Source organism: Mastomys coucha, unplaced genomic scaffold (assembly GCF_008632895.1).
Source record: "Mastomys coucha isolate ucsf_1 unplaced genomic scaffold, UCSF_Mcou_1 pScaffold4, whole genome shotgun sequence".
Classification (NCBI taxonomy): Eukaryota; Metazoa; Chordata; class Mammalia; order Rodentia; family Muridae; genus Mastomys; species Mastomys coucha.
The window spans coordinates 17,670,819-17,692,849 of NW_022196910.1; the positions used below are offsets into that span (position 1 = coordinate 17,670,819).

Consider the following 22,031-nt stretch of genomic DNA (forward strand, 5'->3'; position numbering starts at 1 on the left):
AGAGAGAGAGAGAGAGAGAGAGAGAGAGAAAGCTATAACCCAGGAAGATGGTGCTTAGTAGGAGTACTGGTGGATGAGGTTTCCACCAACAGGAAACAGGGTTGACCAGGGGTATGGCTGGGAATTTCACAATGGAAAAGCAGTATAACTCCAAGGAACAGTGCATCAAATGACAACTTGTTCTGGGAAAATATACAGGTTTGTGTTAGTTTAAAGATGATGTGGAGGGTCTGCTGTAGACTGATGATAAGATGAGGCATTGGAGGGTCCCAGGAACTCTCTGTATTCCTTAGTAACACAGTGTACTTCATTTTCTATACAGTGAGCAATCATGTGAATCCCCATTGAGGAATTTTAAGCCTCAGGGAAAGATGTAGGAGGAAGAGGAGAGGAGGCATTTGATGGAATTTGCATTTTAATTATTATTATGGGGAGTGTCAAGGGTGGGTTTGAGTGTGTGCTAGACTGTTTGCCAGAAAATAAGCTGGCAGACTTTTGGAATAGACCAACTGGGAGGCATTAAAGTGAGTCAAAGCAAGGGGTAGGGTAAAATATTGACGGTATTAAGAAGCTCTGTGTGGTGGAGTGGCTGAATGTGGTACCAATAACTATAGCAGAGAATAGTGAGGAACAGTGAGGTATGGGGTAGGCTGTCAAGCTGGAGTATGTTTGACACATGGAACTATGGAGAGACTTGGTCAGAATGTAGCTGAGAGAAGATTCTTGAGCATGCTGGAAACTGTTACATGAGAGAAAAACTTTGAAAAAGTTTACAGAAAGCAAAACTTCACGATAGTGCATTAAGGAATGGATTGGAGGCGAGAATTTGAAATTAGCTCAAGTAGGCTACTTTGTCAAGAAGTCTAGTAGTGAAATCAAGGGGAGAGGTTGGTCGTTTGTGGAGCCACCTGGATGGGAGGAAAGTGGTTTGAGACATGGGAGGAGTGAGTATGTAGGTTCTCTGATAGAGAGAAAAGGGGACAATGTTAAATGGGTAGAAGTAAGGTGCAGGAAGGAAGGAAGAGAAGCCAGAATATGGAGGTGGGATTAGTCACCAAGGCAGGAGAGCTGAAGGGTAATGAGAGGTAAAGATAGGTGTAAGGAGGAAGAGGAAAGCTGAGGATTTAATACCCCATGGAATATTCATTTTCTGGGAAGTTGGAGGCAGATCCTTTGGGAGGACTGAAACTAAAATCAGCACTTAAGTTAGTGACTAGAGTTTGGAACAGTTGGGGAATTAAAAATGGAACCAACATGGATACAAACAATATTGCAGTACCTGATTGAGGGTCTTTGGTATTTCATAACCTTGTGAGTCATGACAGCATGGTGTTTCAGCCACTGAGGGCCCAGAAGCTGGAGTGCATTGGCAATTGTTTAAGTACAGTTACAAAGGTTAGTAGATTAGATGCAGGAAAGAGAAGGAGTATATAAAACTGGCACATGTCCATCAATATCTAGCAACTGCAAGATCTTACAACTTCAGGGTGTCCCTTGGTCTGATTCTGTTACTCACATTTGGGAAATCAGTGAGTGAGGTAGAGTTTCTTTCAGAAGCATTGGTTTAGGGGCACTGACTAAATCCTCCATTTAGCCAGTAGAACATAGTGAAGGAGATGGTGGGTACTCTGTATAGTGAAACATCCCTGGATTAAGTTCTGTTGGTCACATAATAACCGAGAGACTTGTGGACAATGCAGTCACCCTGTCTTCAGCTCCATCATTGTGGAGTTTAAATGTGTGTTTTTGTAGTCCCCCCCGAAGAGTCACTGTGGCTATTAAGGAAATGGCAACATAAAGCTTTTAGCTCAGTACTTAGGACTATTTTCTCCACAAATATTAGCTGTATGTTCACCAACTCTTCCCAAAAGGATGATGTAGACAACAAACATCTATTAATTCCATTGTGTATCATGGCAAACTTTTAGTTTTCTACTGAAAAGTGACTTATTTACCTGCGACTCTGTCTTTGAGGCCAAGTTGAGGTTTGTTCCCCATGCCTCATTTTCTGGTCCAGTCTGAAGAACTACACACAAGTTGTGGGTGTTCTGGTACAAGCCAAGTTATGCAGGCATACCCACAATTATGGAAACCTCTTGCATGATGCTATTTTATTAGCCAAAGCAAGCCAGATAGTTTAGTGTGAAGCAGTAGAAATGATGGGACATAAACTCTGACCTGAAGAATGCACATAACTGAGATCCATCTCAGGTCACCATAGTTTTCTTAGACATGACACGTCAATACACACACAAAATCTCAAATTTTCTCCCTCAAATGAGATCATGGTTTAAAAGCATGATTTTTTTTTAAATAATTTATTTTTATCTCATGAGTTTTGCATTTGCCTCCATGTATGTCTACATGAGGGTCCCAGATCCTGGAACTGGAGTTACAGACAGTTGTGGGCTGCCACATGGGTGCTGGGATTTGAAATACAGTCCTCTGGAAGAATAGCCAGTATTGTTAACCATTGAGCCATCTTTCCAGCCCATATGAGAGTTTTAAAATATCATTTTCAAAAATCTGGCATCAGGGACATGTATTTTATAATTTAATGAAAATAGTGACAAAGAACATGTTGAACTGATATACAACCTAATTTTAGACTCTTTGCTATCTAAGTGCTTTGACTTAGTGTATCTGGCTGAGTGTATCTGAAAATATTCTTCTATTATATACCTATTGAGTATTCTTCTTCTTTTGTTTTTTAAAAAGCTTTACTGAGGTATATTTTATATGAAATAATAGTTATGAGTTGTGCACAGTTAATTGAAACTGACAAATGTATATTAATATATAGCAATATGTAAATATGTTATATGTGTTATATAGTAGTATACAAATAGTTTTATATATACATATATTATATATAATGAATATATATATATATATATATATATATATAAGACTAAAACTAGAATTATAGAATATTCCTATCATTTTTTCAGAAGAGTTCACATACCTTCTTCAGGCAGTCCCTGTCAATACTCCATTTCTTTGTCATATCTACTAAACCACAGATTCATTTACTATGATTATAATTTTGTCTTCAAGGATTTTATATAAATAGAATTATATAGTTGTTTTTGTTTCTGGCTTCTCCCACTGAAGATATTTATCCTCCTTTATTACTGCATAGTGTTCCATTGTATGATTAGACCATACCATGTTTACCCATTCATCTGTTGATGGATATTTGGGTTGTTTCTAGGTTTGGGCTAAATTAATAAAGCTATGAATATTTGCATGCAAGTCTTTGTGTTTTTATTTATCTTGGGTAAGTATGTAGGACTGGAATTGATGCATGGTATATTAATTTTACATTTCACTTTTTGAGAATTGCAAAACTAATTTCCAAAGTGGCCATGTTTCTTTGCAGTCAGAATTCTACAAGTATTTCAGTTGTTCCATGCCTTTGTTGTAATATCATAGGCCTTTAAAGTTTAGCCACTCTAGTGGGTGTCTAGTGCTCTCATTGTGATTTTAATTTGTGTTTTTCTGAAAATTACCTATTGAATATAATTTTATTTCTTTATTTGCTATCTTTTGTATATCATTTTTGGTGAAATGCCTGTTCCAACTTCTTTTGTTTTTAATTAGATTGTATATATTTATTCAATTAAAAGAATATATATCTTAAAAATGAGCTCCTTATCAGATTTACGGTGTGTAAAGTTATTTTCACACTCTATATAGATTGCTTTTTAATTTTGATAACAATATATTTTAAAGGCCAAACTTTAAAAACTTTTGAAGTTCAATCTAATTTCATATATGTCTGTGTATGTGTACCACACATGCATTGAAGAGAGGGAGGGAGAGGGACAGGGATAGGGACAGAGGGAGGGAGAAAGAAAGGTGAGGGAGGCAGGGAAGGAGAGAGAGAGAGAGAGAGAGAGAGAGAGAGAGAGAGAGAGAGAGAGGGGGAGAGAGAGAAATAGAGAGGGAGAGGGAGAGGGAGAGGGAGGAGAGGGAGAGAGAGGGGAGAGGGGAGAGGGAGAGGGAGAGGGAGAGGGAGAGGGAGAAGAGGGAGAGGGAGAAGTGGGAGAGGGAGAGGGAGACTGATTTTGTGACCTAGGAAATATTTGATTATTCCAAAGTTGGAGTTCTCCTGTATTTTATCCTAGAACTTACATAGCTTTATATTTTAGGCAATGATCCATTTCAATTTGATTGGTAGGTGGTATATGGAAAGGTGGAGTTTCATTTCTTTCCATACCCATTTTTTAGTTCTAAGAAAAACTCAGTTTATTCATTGAATTGCTTTCCCACCTTTGCTCATCAGTTGACTAGATGAGAACTCATGAGGATGCATGAGAAGCTTGACAGATCTGATTCCCAATAGAACAATGTCTGAGAGTGTCCCTGGGAATTTTTAAGTAATAATTCAGTGAGGAGACATTTGATCAAGAAAACCTTCATTTCTGTCAGACCACTAAAACCACCAACTGACACTTTCTCTTCCTGTATCCATTCCCAACTCCTCAAGATAGAAACTCCATTCCAGACCAGCTCAGCAAGAACATTGATCCCACCCTATGACTCCCATCAGCTTCCAGTAGAGGGCTGTACTCAGGTAGAGTCTCAGCCTAAGCTTTTATTTATTATAGCCCAGTGATGTGATGATGAGACAGAGTTCCAAGTGCATGTGGGTGACTTGTGGACTCTCATTTCCATCTAGTCCCCATTCATACTTTGCAAGATCTGTCTTGGGTATCAAACTGCTGAGAGTCCTGGAAGCCTTGATTTGCTTTTCCTTGGCCTGTTGTAATGTGGTTATTCACAACACCCTCAAACCAGAGGATACTATTATTCCCTATTCACCCTCTCTAGCTCCCAGTGGGCATTCAGCTACTAAAGTGAATATGAGCCGTTGTCTTTAATCATAACCATAGCATCCCGACTCAGAGATTTAGTCTGAGGAATTAGAGAAGGCACCTGAAGTCAGACCAAATTCAGACATCATCCTTGGAGTTGGCTCCTTCAAGGGAACTGAAATCTGTTGGATTAGTCTGCAGAACAGTTCAGGAACCCAGGTGTTGCTGAGAACAAAACAAAAAGCAGCCAGCAATTCCTGTAGCTTAGAAGCTGTGTGTGCTCAAAGACAGTGACAAAGTCTTGCCCTAACCACCTTCTTAAGAGAGTAGCATGGGGATGCACGCTTAAAGTAGCAACCCATTGAGCAATAGCAGCAAGGGCTCAGCACTAAACTGACTTCACTAAAATCATCCAGCTGGCCTATAAGTAGCAACAGGGCAGGGCCTATTCACTCCAAGTCACTCCAATGAATTATCTAAAACATCCAGTTCCTAAGGGAAAACATTAAAGGTGGTGCAAGAACACAGGGTAAGCTGATCCATACAACATAAAAAAGAGACCAAATAAACTGTCTGAGAATGGCCATATTTCCTTCAGATGAGTCAATACTTCATAGCAGCTATCACAGACACATTCACAAACTTAAAGTATAAGCAAAGAAGGAAAGGCTTGAGGATGGCGGGTTTTGATAACGAGGGCTGTCAGTAAAGCCCGAGGAAAGATAAAAAAAAATATGTACATAGAATGCCTGGCTTTGGAAAGTATAATATTATCTAAAATGAAAATTCTACTTCTGGGGGTCTCAACGGCCAGTTTTATTTGTCAAGTGAGAAAGAACCAGATTATTTGAAGATAGGATAGAGATCAATCAGTTTGAGTATCAGGGAGAAAAGAAACACAGAGAAAGAAATAGGTTTGTACAGAAATGTTGTCATAAGCACAAGGCACAGTTGTGATGGGAATACCAAAAGGGGCAGAGAAATATTTGAAGGTGGCTGTCTGAGAATTCCTCAAATGAATTAAAACACAGAACTCTGTACATCTAGAAAACATAACAAACTCCTCATATAAACCCAATATGCTTTCCAAGCAGAAGTTATGAAATGTCTGAAAACCAAAGTTGGGAAGAAAATTTGTTTTATAAAGCTGCTACATGCCTATTTGGACAAATACTAGATGTGCATTTGAGTACAATATGTCTTCTTTAATTTCTGAATAGAGTGCTGAAGAAATGGTATAAGACATAATTGATATTATGGTAAGGCATAGAATAAATAATAATTGGGGAAATAATAGCCAGAATTTTCCCAACTCTAATGACAGTTAAATCAATGACAATGAATAAAGCTTAATCAGAAAAAAATGTAAAACCCTGCAAAGTATGTCAGAGTCAAAATTCAAAAAATGCGAGATCATAAAAAACATGCAAGCAATACAAGAAAAATACACAGGGTTTCCATGAAAGCAGAGGTGGGACACAGACTACAAACCCATTCTTCTTACCATCTGCGCAAGCCAATGGATGCTTATAAACTCTAAAAACAGCCTTAGCTATTGATCTTAACCTTTCTTTTTCATCTAATGCTAGAATCCAGCATTGCTCATGCTAGGCTGGTCGACAACCACCGAACTATATCACCAGCCCAGTCTAGACTTTTATATTCAGGATATCTTAAATACAAAGATAATTGTGCTTATATTCCCCGCTTAATGATGTCTGTGTTTTGATTCCTAGAATTTGAGACTATACTATAGCATATAGAGTAGGAGTGTTGTCACCAGTGTGATTAAACCCTTGGAGAAGGGAAAGTTACTGTTGGTTCCCTCCGTGGGTCCAGTATACTCACACAGGATAGGAGTTCAGCGTCATCACAGGCCATGTAGGAGCTCTAGTGGTATAGTTGGTTAGCTGGTGGTCATAAAGGGCCATGTAAGAGTTCTAGTGGTATAGTTGGTTAGCTGGTGGTCATAAAGGGCCATGTAAGAGTTCTAGTGGTATAGTTGGTTAGCTGGTGGTACTTATATGGAGGGCAATGCAATGACTGAGCAGAGGGAGAGAAAGAGAAGGCTTGGCAGAAGCAGGTACCTGAGTGGTGCTGCTCTGAGCCATAGAATGTGGGCAGCCCTTTGAAGCTAGAAATGTCAAGAAATGACTTCTTTTCAAAAGCAACCGGGAGGAAAGGAAACCCAGTGCCTTAATTTTAGCCTAGTGAGACTAGTCAGACTCACGGTTTTCACGGGTGCATTTCAAATGCCCTTTTGGTTGTACAATGATAAGATATGTTTAAAAATGTTTTAAGTCCCTCATTATTTATCTAGTAATGCAGAAATGAGAAACTAACCAAAGCTCTGATATCTGGAAATGAGCTTTGAATCTAACAAATATCAAAAACTATAGAAGGTGGCACTGAACTGTGGCCATAGGGACTAATTTTGAGAAACGCGATGTTTATTTTTATAAAGACTAGATTTCTACAAATAGATTGTTAGTGGAAACGTGATTAGTAAAGGCTCCAGCTGCAAAGGCTAAGGGGAAACGACAGCCATGACAAAGGAGACTTGTGTTGTCACAGAGAATCAGTGACTATTGAATATGAATGTCAAAGGATGTGCCATAGGAGAAGTGAAGGAGTTTTGTCTTCTTTGTTTGTTTTGTTTGTTTCTTTTGTTGTGTTTTGTAGTGGGAGAATGTGTAGTGTGTATGATCAGAACCTATAATCTGCAAATGTAGCTGAATAGTTGAGGTTTTTCAGACAAAAGAATAAAGCTTTTATGGTTTGGTATTTTTATTGTTAGATGAGAGGAGAAAGAAATAGTTCTAGAAAAAACATCGTTAAGCAAGGAGGAACTGAGAATACATGATCAGAGAACTTATTTCTCTCCAGCATTCAAAAGATTTGAAAAGTACAAAAAGGTGTGCTTTGGGAGAAAGCCACTCGTGTGGCTGCACTAGGACTATTGGTAACCTCTTGATAAAGGCCAATATTTCAGCCACAGAGAGTTACATGAAGAGTTGAAGTGTGTGCATCTTGGGTGCTCCCATGCATCACATCAGAAGCCAGGAATACATGGGATCATCCTGCATATGTTTGAAGAGTTACTTGTTTAATGGAACAATCCCTGTGCCATATACAGGAGGCCTACTGAGGTCTTGGAAATGTTCTCTAAGTAGACATAGCTCAAGCTTGGACTGAGATATAGAAAGAAGAAACAGAAAACACTAATGTATATCAAATATCTCCCACAGGCAAGAGATGGGCTAATTAAACCACTTAACTACAAATACATAGTATCCTTTATGAATAAAGAATACTTGGGTCAGAGATCAAATCTAATAGGCCATAGCCACAAAGGATTATTCTTATGTCTTAAGGTCTAATGGAATGCATACAGTTTGATTTCATAATTTCTTAGGACTGGTAACTCCCCTTTCTTTCTGTTCATCTCCCCTTTCAAATGAGAAATTCCATATTTACCCTCCTATACCTCTGCCACTATCACACGTTTTGGGTACCATTATCTTGTTTTCTAGTTTTACCCATCCACAGATAGAAAGATAATTTGTTTTAAAACACATTTTACCCAGAGCAATATTCCTGGAGAGTTTAGTTAATACCATTTGGGATGTTGAAGGGGATAAAGTATAGATGATATTTTGTATTGAATTGGCGTTAGGTCAGACTGGGATGTTTGGGGCCCTTTTCTTCTTAACATGTTGGATTCTTACCTTTCTACTATCTATTTAGAAAGACTCTGTGAACACACTGAATGTCACAGAAGACCAGAGTGATCTTTTCATCTCACGATCTTCAACTTAATCATGTGTGCATATGTCTATTTTTGCCACTCAAAGTAAACATTCACAGGTTCTGATTAAGGTGCACATCTCCAAAAGGCTAGCATTCAGTCACAAGCCCAGAATTGGATAAGGAAACTGCAATGTGCTTTTCGACAGCAAAAAGGAAGGAGTTATTGACAAGCTCAGAATGTCTTTTGAGAGAAAAATATTCAAAGTTGAGCATATACTGCACAATTTCACCAACCTGAAATTCTATAAAATGGAAATTACCCTATGGCAACAATGTGTCAATGGTTGTCTGTCTTAAGGGTTAGAACAGGGGCTGGAAGAAAAGGAAATGGGATATAACAACCATGGCATGATGTTGCCTCTGTTAATATATTTAATATGTTGGTTGTAGTGATATATTGTACTATGTTTACATGTGATTGTTCTTGTCTAATTGAGCATTTTGCACTTATGCAGTTTTATAGTCTGCGTTTTTAAGACAGGGTCCATCTTTGATGTTCAGGCTGGCCTTGGACCAGATATCCTCATGCCTCAGTTTCTCAAATACTGGGATTATAGGAGTATGCTTCCAAATCTGGCTCCTCCTGTCTCCATGTGATGTCACAACATGTGAAGTGTGCCTCAGAAAACCTTTTAACAACAGGAATGGGTTGGGAGGGGAACACATTTATTAACTTATTGGTTGATTTTAGAGAATTTGGCATCTTCTTTAGTTAGACATAATTATACATATATCTATACACCATGGCCAGAAGTATCATGTTATAGATTCATTTAATTATCCTATTTTTAAAGTTGGCTATTTAAACAAGAGGTTTGTTTATTTAAAGTATTTAATAGATGTGGATAGAATTGATTAATTGTTATCTCTGCCACCAAGTATATGGATGTGTGTGTGTGTGTGTGTGTGTGTGTGTGTGTGTGTGTGTGTAGGTCGGGGGACAGTCTCAACAACCTCACATGTCAGTCCTTGCCTTCCATCTTGTTTTTGTTAGGATCTCCTTTATTGATTTTTACAGCTGCATAAGCCAGGCCAGCTGGTTCATGAGCCCCAGGGTTCTCCTATTGCTTCTATACATTGGCAGCAGTCCTGAGATTAAGATTACTTGAGTGCTGTGCATCTAGCTTTTACATGGGTTCTGGGAACTCAAACTCAGGCCCTCATACTTTCCTGCAAGCCCTTTGACCCATGGAACCATCTCCCAGTTCTTAAAGTTTGTATTTTATAATAAATAAATCAATATGTACTTTTCAAGTACAGATAAAAATAACACTGTCACACAGTACATTGCCATTTATAAAGTGATTTTATTGCAATGATGTTGGTTCTTTTCTTAGCTGATCCCCTTTAGCTCACACATGCAAATATAACCAGAGTTGGACAAACAGACTGAAGAAGTTGCATATAGATTCCACAGAATGAATTATGGGATATAAGAGCTGCAAGAAGGGCCTTATTTATTGGTTTCCTGTGGGTTTTTTTTTTTTTCAAGGAAAAAAGTGTCAGGAGTCTGGAGGTTATGAAAAAAGATATAACCAAAGAAATCTGATTTACAGTGGAAGGATGTGGGTAGAAGATGTGGATCAGCTAGTCTTAAGTATGGGGGCTTTTATTGCTTATGTGCAAACCTGATGAATGTAGATATCCCTGACCTTCATGTCAGGCTGTTTTCACTATGTATGGCTATAAAGGTGTGTGTGTGTGTGTGTACACATACATATATGTGTGTGTATATGCAGAATCAAGAAGGTACTTGAGAAGTTTGTACTTTGTTTCTGCTCTCATATGATGTAGCCTAAAAGTACCAGAAATGTATTCTTCCTTGTGGTTTATGTGCAGTCTGGAAGGACCCTTTCTGATGAGGGATATTGCTTATGTGGCTGGATTGTTAAACAAAGAAAAAGAAAAGAAAACTCACCTTTTTGTTCTTTTCATGATAGGTCTTAAGGAATTGCTCAGTAAAGGCTTGGCCTGTGTTGACCAGTTTTACAAACTAAATGCCATAGGAAGGAAGATTCATGAACTATATTCTGAAAGAGCCATATACTGGGTCCTAGTTCAACTAAAGATATAGTTTTATATGAAGTGATATTAGAAACTAGGTTTACATGTAGAGTTCATTAAGAAGATTTTGTATATTTACTTTATTTTATGTGTATGAGTGTTTTCTCTGCATGTATTCTTTATGTGTACTATGTACAAGCCTGGTACCTAAGAAGATGTCAGATCCCCTGGGATTGGAGTTATAGTTTGTTGTGAGCTATTATGTGGGTGCTGGGAATTGAACTCAGGTCCTCTGCAAGAGCAGCATGTGCACTTATTGGCTGAGATTTCTTCTTTGGCCCACATAGAGCCCACTTTATGGGAAAGGCGAGACCATGGATTTCTTTGGTGGGTAAATGAGAAAGGATCTGAACAGTAAACTGGGAACCTGGAGATGTGAAACATTGTTTGCTTACTTAAAGCTGTGTGCTGTAATGTCATCAGTATATGTCCCTGCATATGACCACAGTCATGACAAACTGTTGCTGTTATCATCTGACAGGATGTATGCTGATATTACTTTCACTTTCATTCTTTTCTTCCCCCAAAGCTCTTCTGAAAAAAAAAATCATTGCTTTCTTGACTCCTTCATATGTTTCAGTATGCTCCTGTATGTTACAATACGCTGAAGAAACCATTATTGGTCTTCAGATTGTAACATATATTAGCCAGAGTTTTGCTATATCCATTGTTAGCTGGAAAATAGGGAGAAAGTAGTTACCTAATTGTCCCTGGGCTTTATTTTCCTCTTCCTTTAATGCTTCCACCAACCATTGCTGTGATACTCTATGGAATTAATACTAAAACTTGTAAGGCCATTACTTTGTGCTGCATACTAACCATTTAATAAAAGTTAACATTCTCCTCCATGCATCCCACATGCCTGCAGTTAGATCCTCTGGTGTCAGAGTGGTTGCTGCAGATTTTGCTCAGAGTGTTATGAATTAAAGTTTCCTGACGCTTGCTACTGTACTTTTTAGTACCCATGGATATTACAGTGTGAACTGTTCCTTGAGTACTGTCATCTGGTATCATTGGAATCTGTCAATTGTGTTTGGTTGATTTTGACCCAATCCCTTGATAAGCTTGACATGGGAGCATCACACACCTCCATCCTCTCCTGTGCACAGTATTCCATATGAGTATATGCGATACTCATATTGACTGTATTGACTGAGGTTCCTCTTTACTTTCTTCATATTGTAATTACTAAGAGGAATGATTTTTGAAAGTTCCCAAGATAACTCATTACTGTTGTGCTTTAGATGGTCTTATAGATGTATGATAAGCCCCTTATAACCGTCAGTTTCCTGTTGAAATATATATGAGAGGTTCTCTGGGACAGGATGAGTAGTGGCAACTAAGGATATCTAGGTCCAATTCCTGGAGATTGAAACTTGCTTTGTGTATCAAAAAGAAATTGTAAATACTATTTGTTAAGGATTTTGAGATACAGAGAATTTTAGATTGAATGACTGAATTGCAGATTGGCTGCAGTTGAAGTCAGTAGCAGAAGCTGCACTCTGCTGAACTGTGTTGATGGCTTTAGAGATTGAGGAAGGAGCCACAGCCAGAAACAGCAAGGAATTCTGATTGTCTTTAGGCCTGGAAGAAGGAAAGGATGGATTTCCATAGGAACCCATAGAGCAGCGGCCCTCAATCTGTGGGTTGCATCCCCTTTGAGGGTCACATAGCTGACATTTACATTACAATTCATGACAGTAGCACAGTTTTAGTTATGAAGTAGAAATGAAAACAGCTTTATGGTTGGGGGTCACTACAACATGAGGCACATGTATTACAGGGTCACAGCATTAAGAAGGTTGAGGACCACTGCTCTGGAAGAAACAGTCTTTCTGACACCTTGATGTCAGCTTCCTAAAACAAGTGAATCAATTATGGCCTCCAGATCTATAAAAGAATGAAGTTGTATTGGTAAACTAATAATAATTATGAGTGTAATGAAAGCCAATACAAAACCCAGAGGGTATCTGTTGAAGAATCACATAGTCCTTAGTTCTTAATGGGGTGCTCAAAAAACCAAACCAAACCAAAACAAAAATCACCAAAACCAAAACCCACACCTGTTTTGTGATTTGTCAAGCTCTACACATGTCCTCCAGTTAGACCTCTACACATATGTGCCCTGCCATGCCCAATCACTTGTCAGCCAGCTTTATTACAATACCATTGTGACATCACAGCTGCTGTTGTCAAGTTTCAGATCTCTCATCTGACAGTCCCACTCAGTCCAGTCTGGCTTGAGAGCACCAGTTTAGGAGGGAGACAGCCTTTCCAACTGTGACAGCTGCAAACTCTTGGCACTGACAGGTTCAGACACCCCACGTTAACCTCTGCATCACTTACAGGAATTTTATAAGTGACAGTCTGCCTCAGCGACTGCCTGTTCGGCTCATTGTTCTTCGGGTGAATGAGTCACAACTCTATGTGGATCTCCTTTTAAAGGCTTTCCCACTCATGCACACTGCCCCCAGTCAGGGTGGTAGGACATCTAAACAAACAATAGCTGTATTTTTTTTATTGAATACTTTTTATGTTTACTGAATATATGAAGTTAAGATATATGTTCCATTTGTTAGTAATAGAATAGCATTGAGTGGCTAAAGCTAACAAATTAATACTGTTTTTATGATTATTTCTGATTCTTGAATAGTCTTGTCATTTTTTTAATTCTTTAATCTTTTTTTACAATCTAGTCATTATCCTCCTCCCAGTTCACCCTCTGACTATTCTTCATCTCATACCTCCTCCCCCATCTCCAAGAGGATGTCCCCATCCCTCCACCCCTATCCCACCAAATCGCCCCACTTCCTGGGCCTCAAGTGCCTCAGTGGTTAAGTGCATCTTCTCTCACTGGGGCTAGACCAGGCAGTCCTCTGCTGTATATGTGTCGGAGGCCTCATATCAGCTGGTGTAAGACTGGTGTCTCAGTGTGTGAGAGATCTCGGGGATCCAGGTTAGTTGAGACTGCTGCTCTTCTAGCAGTCTGGAAGCCTGCTGGTTGCGCTCCTCCTCAGCTTCTTCCAGCTTTTCCCTAATTCAAGAACAGGGGTCACCAGATTCTGCTCATTGGTTGGGTGTAAGTATCTACATCTGACTCTTTCAGGTGCTTGCTGGGCCTCTCGGAGGGCAGCCATGCTAGGCTCCTGTCTGTAAGCACACTATAGCATGAGTTATAGTGTCAAGCCTTGGAGCCTCCCCTTGAGCTGGATCCCAGTTTGGGCCTGTTACTGGACCTGCTTTTTCTCAGGCTCTTCTCCATTTTTGTATTTGTATCTGATACAATGGTGGTAAAACAAAGAGGTCTGTGGAGCTGAGGAGGAGAGTCGGGTGGCCAGTGATGCCTAGTTGTGGAGCCACTTTTCCCTGCTCCCGTGATTCTTACTACTGCTACCCTTTTCTCCTGTACAATATTGTCTGAGCTGTATGCTTCACTGCCCACAGACCATCTTTTTTAAAAATTCTAGATTAAAAGCAAAAAAAAAATTTCCTTTCCATTTACTCAGAAACCAGAGTTTGTTAAGCATTTAATGTGTTAGAATTATAATGTATACTTTCAGAAAGGTTTAAAAAAATCTCCATTCTGCTCACTGTAATGTGTTATTAAATAGAAAACTTCCACTCTGCATTATCCCTCATGATCTTATAAAATATGAAGTGCATGTTACTTTATCTTGTGGGTGACATTTGATTGACACTGCTAACAATAGTAAATTGTTTAAATTCTTTAGTACTGAAGAGAGACTTTGATGACTTCTGGATGACGTAGCCTGCATGAGGCCATCTGAGGTTGAGGTGCTAATAGTGAGGTACACTGGGTTCAACTCAGGGGGCTTGATGACAACAGGCAGAGGGTTGAGCTTTTAGAGTTAGGATGTGTGACTCTGTGGCAAGCAGAATGACATTCTTTGATTGACGATACTCAAGAGTCCATGGGAGACTCAACTAACCGTTCCCCCTGGTTCACAAATTTGGTGACATGAAGACAGTTCTCCTCTTCACTGTCTTGCTTATCACAAATCTAGACTTGAGTCCTGTCAGCCACAGATGTGGCTTGACCTGGATCCACTCCCAAGCTCCTGTAGACAGGGTTCTGTTACTTGTGGGGTTATTTCTGTAATCTGGGAGTCTTTCCTTCTTGCTGATGGCCCTCAGTTGTTTGAATCATGGTCTTAGCTAGGAGACCTTCTTCAGACCTCTTCCTATGGCAGCCAGAGAAGGAGAGAATCAACAAAGATTATCTGTTAATTAGGTATACATACCAACCTTACCCGTCGTGGTCTTGGATTTCCTGTTCACCATGTTTGTCAAATTGGGTTACTTACAAGTATGTCTCAAGCCCTGCTTATACTCAGGGGAAAGATTACACAGTACATAAATACTAGATGGCAAAAATAATTAGGGGGGGTGTTATTTTAGAGTGTGTCACAGATTCCTAACACAGAAGCAAGTGAAAAGGGATTACCATCCCTGTCTTCTGCCACCAATTTTAAAGCTTAACTTAAAAATAGTTATGGTAAGAATTAATACTTCAAATTTAGATAAATCATATAACACCATAAAAAAAGGAATAGCAATTTGAACTATGTCCAGCAGATGGTAGGGACTCAAAAATTGTTTATAGGGTAAAATCTCTGCTGTAACTAACAGATTAGGAAAAGATCTTTACCAATCCTACATTCGATGAAGGGCTAATAACCAATACATACAAAGAACTCAGGAAGTTAGACTCCAGAGAAGCAAATAACTCTATTAAAAATGGGGTACAGAGCTAAACAAAGAATTCTCAACTGAAGAATACCGAATGGCTGAGAAAAACCTAAAGAAATGTTCAACATCCTTAGTCATCAGGGAAATGCGAATCAAAACAACCCTGAGATTCCACCTCATACCATCCAGAATGGCTAGGATAAAAGACTCAAGTGACAGCAGATGCTGGCAAGGATGTGCAGAAAGAGGAACACACAAGATACAATTCACAAACCATATGAAACTCAAGAGGAAGGAAGATCAAAGTGTGTATACTTCGGTCCTTCTTAAAAGATGGGACAAAATTCCTATGAAAAGAGTTACAGAGACAAAGTGTGGAGCAAAGACTGAAAGAAGGATGGATAATCCAGAGACTGCTCCACCTGCCATCCCATATACAGTCACCAAACCCACATACTATTGTGGATGCCAACAGGTGCTGGCTGACAGGACCCCACTATAGCTGTCTCCTGAGAGGATCTACCAGGGCCTGACAAATACAGAAGTGGAGGCTCACAGCCAGCCATTGGACTGAGCATTTCTCTGTTGATCCCCAATAGAGGAGCTAGAGAAAGGACCTGAGGAGCTGAAGGAGTTTGTATCCTCATAGGAGGAACAACAATATGAACCAACCAGTACCCCCAGAGCTCCCAGGGACTAAACCAACCAAAGAGTACACATGGTGGTACTCATGGAGCCAGCTGCATATGTAGCAGAGGATGGCCTTCTTGGTCATCAATGGGAGGAGAGGCCCTTGATTCTGTGAAGGCCCTATGTCCCAGTGTAGGGGAATGTCAGGGCCAGGAAGCAGGAGTGGGTGGGTTGCTGAGTGGGGGAGGGGATAGAGGGTTTTCAGAGGGGAATAGAGGAAAGGAGGTAACATTAGAAATGTAAATAAAGAAATTATCTAATAAAAATGGAAAAAAATATTTTGGACCTTTAAAAAAAATCTCTGCTCTATTTTGAGATTGCTTTATGCATAAAGACCTTTCACTGAAATTACTTTTTTCCCTCATAGTAGCTCTGTGACAGGGTAAAGGCAGGCATTCTCATGTTAGAGAAACAGAAGATCAGCATCAAGTAAGTCACTGTGAAACCTGGGATTCACAGCTGGTCACTTCCTGCCATGATTATTTATTCTATTGTATTTTTTTTGAGGTAGTAGGTTCAATCTACCCAAGCCAGGTGGGACTTCTTAAACCCTTTCCACCATGCTTACTATTATTAGAATGTGTTTTGTCTCTTGGTTTAGCTAAAACCATTAAGTATTGGAATCTTTTATTAAAATCATTGCATATTTCTGGAGGACTAGCGTTTCAGTGATCGATCTCTTGCTCATCTTTCTCTTGTCCCCTAATATATTTCATCTCCCTTTTCTGATCTCCTCTGGGTATTTATCTTTTTTTTTTTTTATCAAATAGCTCTCTTCTTTCTTAGTCTTTCAACTTTAGATACTGTCTGTGGAAGTTCCATGTGGAAGAGAAGATGAGATTTACCCCCTAACACCCATAGGTAAACACACATAGGTTCCTATCACTATCCCTCTAGTACATTCATTTCCTAGTTTGGTGAGATCAGTGTTCTGTATTTGTTAGTGTTTGTTGATCCATATAATATTATGTATCCTAAGTTCTGATTTCTTTTCTGTTACATTACCATGTCTTTTGTTTGTTTTCTCTAGAGTTTAAACTGTTTTTTTTTTTCATTGTGATTGATATTTCTGTGTGAATACAAGTCCTTTGTCAACATGTCTTATCTCTGTTGTTGGTTCTGTGAGTTTCATACCTGAGAGATCTTGTCTGAGACTTTCAATTTCTTCATAGTCTTACTGGTCACTTTCTACTCCTTTATCTGGGAACCCTCTTTATTACCTCTCTTTGATGTCGGCCATCCTGCTTCCTTTATCCCACACCTCTTGTTTTGTGCTGTGCCTATGCCAGTAAATTCTAAAAGATGTCCTCTATTTCTATCCTTGATTGACAGGCTGTGTGAAGTTATAGGTTTGGAAATAATTTCCTTCAAGGAATGTTAAGCAGTCTGCATAGTATCTTCTAGATATTTCTTTCATTTTGAGCATAATACTAATTTATTTAGAATTTTATTTTTTTTGGCCTTGCCATGTCTTCAAAATTTTTCTTTCAAACTCCTAATGAGAAACCCCTAAGGACAATTACAGAAGGAGACCCTAACACTGTTGATGGATGTCATCCTGCAGTATAATATTGCTTTCATGGCATTCTGTTTTCAGTACATCCTTCTATTCTAAACTACTGGGGACTAGTTCACCCTTTGGATGAATCAATCCATAGTTCCTTACTTGACCAAGGAAGGGGCAGTCATAGGGGCATAGAGTCTAGAAATGCATGGGAACCTAAATATCTACTAAACACTCTCAGATTGTTCATGTTTTCATCCTGGACTGCTTCCACCTACTGTTCCTCTTGTACCAGTGTCATGAAGTAGGTGTCATTGGCTTTTTCCATGGTCTGCTATAGACCTGGTTCTTATGTTTGATTAGTCACTTGTCACATGTGGCTTTGAGAAATGTTCCTTTAGCTTTCCCTTGAGTTATGCTTGTCTGAGTGCTTCTGTCTTCACAACTACATTTTGACCATTTTAATGGAATGTGAAACAGAAAGGAGATATGCGCATATTCAATCTGCCATAGTTTTCTTAATAAGGCCTATGTAGGTTTTTAGAATTTGAAGAAATATCAGACCTTCCCACTTGTCTAGAGGTTTAGCTAGAGTTACAAGATAATGTCTTAGATCCTAATTTTATTATCTGGGCATAGAATGACAGTTTTATTCTGGAGAGCCTCTTCCGATGAAAGGAGGCAAAGCTGGAGTCTAATTTAATTTTACTTTTTAATTTGATGCCTGTCTATCTATCTATCTATCTATCTATCTATCTATCTATCTATCATTTATCTATATCATCTGTCTATCTAGTATTTATCTATTATTTATATATTGGTCATCTACCTTTTTTTGTGTGTGTATATATGTATGTTCCAATGCATCAAGGAAATGAGTCTAGATATATTTTGAGAAAGGTATTCTCCCTAGGGATACTCATGCCATTCTAGTTTTAATGTAGCTATTTTATTTTATTTTATTGAGACAAAGTCTTGCTTTATAGCCAAGGCTTGCTTCCAAGGCATTATGCTCCTGTATTACCATCTCAGGTGCTGGGATTACAGGTGTGTGGCATTGCACCCGACACATCTGGCTTTCATTCTCAACAAAATATCATTCTTGTTCCAATCACCCTTCTGCCTTGAATGCTCAGGAACTGTGCAGGGGAAAGCCTCCATCTATTGGTAAAGAGGGAACGCTAAGTCAGCCTTCCCATGTTACTCACACAGAACTTGCCTTGATCTGAATTTGTCCGAACCCCCTACCCACCTGTCAGATAACTGGGATGATTCTATTCATACTTTCTGTTCCTATTTACACATCTATTTTTATGTTATTTAACTTCTGTTTATGAACACGTTATAAACTCTGGGCCCACAAAAAAGTCATCCTTGAAATTAACTTTTTTAAAAGGCCAAAATTATATTACTGCTTTTTAAAAATTCTATTTTTTTGTGATTTAAATGCTAACATAAATATGCTAAATGTGATGGGTGCTAGTCAGAGAATGTTCACAGAAATAACAAGGATCTGATTTCCTTTGCTTCAAATCAAATTCATATGTTTCCATATGAGGTTTATTATTTTATAAAAAGTTTTGATTTATTTTTAAAACTGAAATGTTCATTTAAATTATACAAGTTATTGCCTCTTCACATTTAGGCTAAGATCAAGTATAAATAGTACCAAGATTGTAATGTGTACTGGGAACAAAAAGATGTGCCTGATTAATCTTATGGATATATCAAGGATATATTTGTAGAGAAATAGTTATAAAACAGAATTATGGGAAAATATATCCTGAGAATAAAGAGCAAATCAGCAAATGATTGAGCCTCCAAGAGAGAAGAGCAGGGCCCAGAAGTTCTTACATAGGTGATAACTGAGCTGAGTTTAAATGATGAAGAAGATTTAGATATGTGGAACAGAGTAGATTTCATATGGAAGGATGTATGTGCTGAAACAAGATGATGTCTTTCAAGAATACTGAAGCATTAAGAAGGGAGATAGCCCACACAGTTGATACCCAGAAGAGCAGTAGAAATTAGCTAGTTAATTCATCTTATTTTAAAAACAATTTCAGCACCCTGAACATATTTGGGATGGTGCTATCTTTCTTGTCAAAATGAATCAACTGTAATCTCACAGGTTAATAACTCCTCTATTTTTTGTTCTATAACATCCCACCCTAAACTTTGTGACTTAAAACAACCACAGATTTAAAGTCCATCACTGGTTATTTGTCCATTTAAGTTGGGACCAGCAAGCAGGGTGGTTCTGCTGTGGGCTAACCTGGCTAATCGTCACTGGTCTTGTTCATCTGATGGCAACTAATGGGTGCTTCATGGGGCTGCCATGTTAGGCATAGCCACTCATAGCTGTAGTGATGCATAGCATTACTCGCACAGAGCCTATGCTGTCTAGCAGGTTACCTAGACTGGTTCCTAAAGTAGCCTCAGTTCTTATGACATCAAAGGCATGTACATACAAAAGCATCAAAGAAGCATAGATTTGGAACCAACACAGCATTGCTTTTGCCACAAAAGTAACCATAATCAAGGGTAGAGAAATAAACTATATGTATTGATGGAATTAGTAAAGTCCCATTAGTCATCTACCACTTCACATTTAGACATTGATGGTTTTGTCTGTGTAGTCACAGGGACTTCTTACTACCCTCCTTCCTACGCTTCTGTATATGAAGAAATTAACCATTTCCTTGACCTAGGATGACCAGCTTCCAGGTTTGCCCTGTCTGATCCACATTCCAGCATTGAGAAGGTCTTGTGCCCCCCAAATTCCTTAAAAAGCCAAGATAGCCAGTCACATATCTTCTCTGTAGTAGGCTATTTGCATGTCAAATCAGTCAGAAATATTTAAAAATGGGAACCTAGAGAAAACAGTGATGTTAATAGCTAAATATGTTGGGTTGGTTATGTTCTGTGATCCATGGAGCTACAAATGTGCAATAAGAATCGGTCTTGACAGCAGCCCAGTCTCTACTTCCTTTGTACTGAGGATTACCTATAGCCTATTGTTTAAAATTGCTCTGAGTTCTAGTTTATAATTAAACTTGCTTGAGTTAGGTTTCTTCTTTTTCGGTCACATTTTATTGCCACCTCAGTATGCTTTCTCTGGTATGTGGAAGTGAAGGCATGACCTGAGCATTCAAAAGCATGGAATAGACAAGTGGGTCAGGAGCCCAGTTAGGTTCTCTATTCCAGGTTAACGTGGCAACAAAACCGTGATATGTCATTTCTTGGGGGGCTCAGGCCATCTGACCATCAAAGCTGCCAATTGTAGGAAACCATTATAATAATAGTATCTGTGAGTATCTTGCTTTCTTCTCAAGATATTGCAAGTAAGAGATAAGCACTGTTTGAGATGGAAGGGGGCTCTGAAATTATTAAAATTAGCTTTCTTCTTCAAGCCAGTGAACCAAGCCACTCAATGGCAATCACGGAAGATGATTGCTCCATGGAGGCTCTGGACTTCGTTTCTGGTTAGAGATGGTAGACTCTGTGTTGGTAATAGCAGTATTGTAGAAACACCCCAAGTGGTTTCCAAGTCCTGTACTGAGCAGCTGCTGCCCTATCAATACAGGCTTTTGTAAGATGCTCCTTCAGAAGGAGACATAGCACATGAAGTTAAAATATTTTTCTAGGTTACAAGTTATCTTTGTACAAACTTTAAAAACTCATAAATAATAAAAAAATTTAAAAACTCATAAATGTATTCAAGAATAAAGTTCTTTTTTCAGACTATTTAACCCCCTAAACTCCAAACAGTTTGATTACATTAGCCATACTTACACAAAAGGCCCGGGAAAAGGAGAGTCTTCAGCTTCGTTTTAAGGTAGCTGCCACATAATCCATATTTAAAGGATGCTTCTGGGGTTAGAATAATCGTCTGCAGGGAAGGCAAACAGCTTACTTTTAAAACTTGCTTGGAGGGGAAGGTTTCACTGAATTAAACCTTCAGGTTACGTTTATCAGCGCCAGCACCTGTGCACTGAAATTAAAATGGAATGACTTTATCAAAATTACCTCATTTCGCTCTCTGTGTTTCAGTTGCTTGACTTGATGAATACATGTTCTCTCCTCCAAAGTAGGAGTTTTAATTTTTTTTGCATCTTTTTAACAAGTAATGGGATTTGGCAAGAACTTACTGACTATTTAAAACAGCAGCAATAGAAGACTCTGCCCTTCAACACTTGTCAAAGATATTATCTTTATTCTATGCTTATTTATTGGGCAACCATTGTGATCATCATCACGGTCAGCATCAAGTCTTTCTTAAGGGCATGCTTGTTAGATTAATGGCTAAGATGAGGAAAACTATATTTTCTCACTCTGCAGGACTTTGTGGGTTGAAAAAGGTAGAACTAGCCGGGCGGTGGTGGCGCACGCCTTTAATCCCAGCACTTGGGAGGCAGAGGCAGGCGGATCTC

General features: G+C 38.8%; 1 protein-coding gene across 11 annotated transcripts in view; it reads left to right on the forward strand.

Annotated features, from left to right (window-relative positions):
* Positions 1–22,031, forward strand: part of Anks1b (ankyrin repeat and sterile alpha motif domain containing 1B) — a 1,082,674-nt gene that overhangs the window by 252,262 nt on the left and 808,381 nt on the right. Inside the window, exon 1 of one of the 11 annotated variants that reach the window (XM_031349144.1) lies at positions 12,897–13,004. The exons of the other annotated variants lie outside the window; for them this stretch is intronic. The gene's annotated coding sequence lies outside the window, so the exon portion shown is untranslated. Of the gene's footprint in view, positions 1–12,896; positions 13,005–22,031 lie in introns of those variants that run through there. 11 annotated transcript variants of the gene reach the window in all.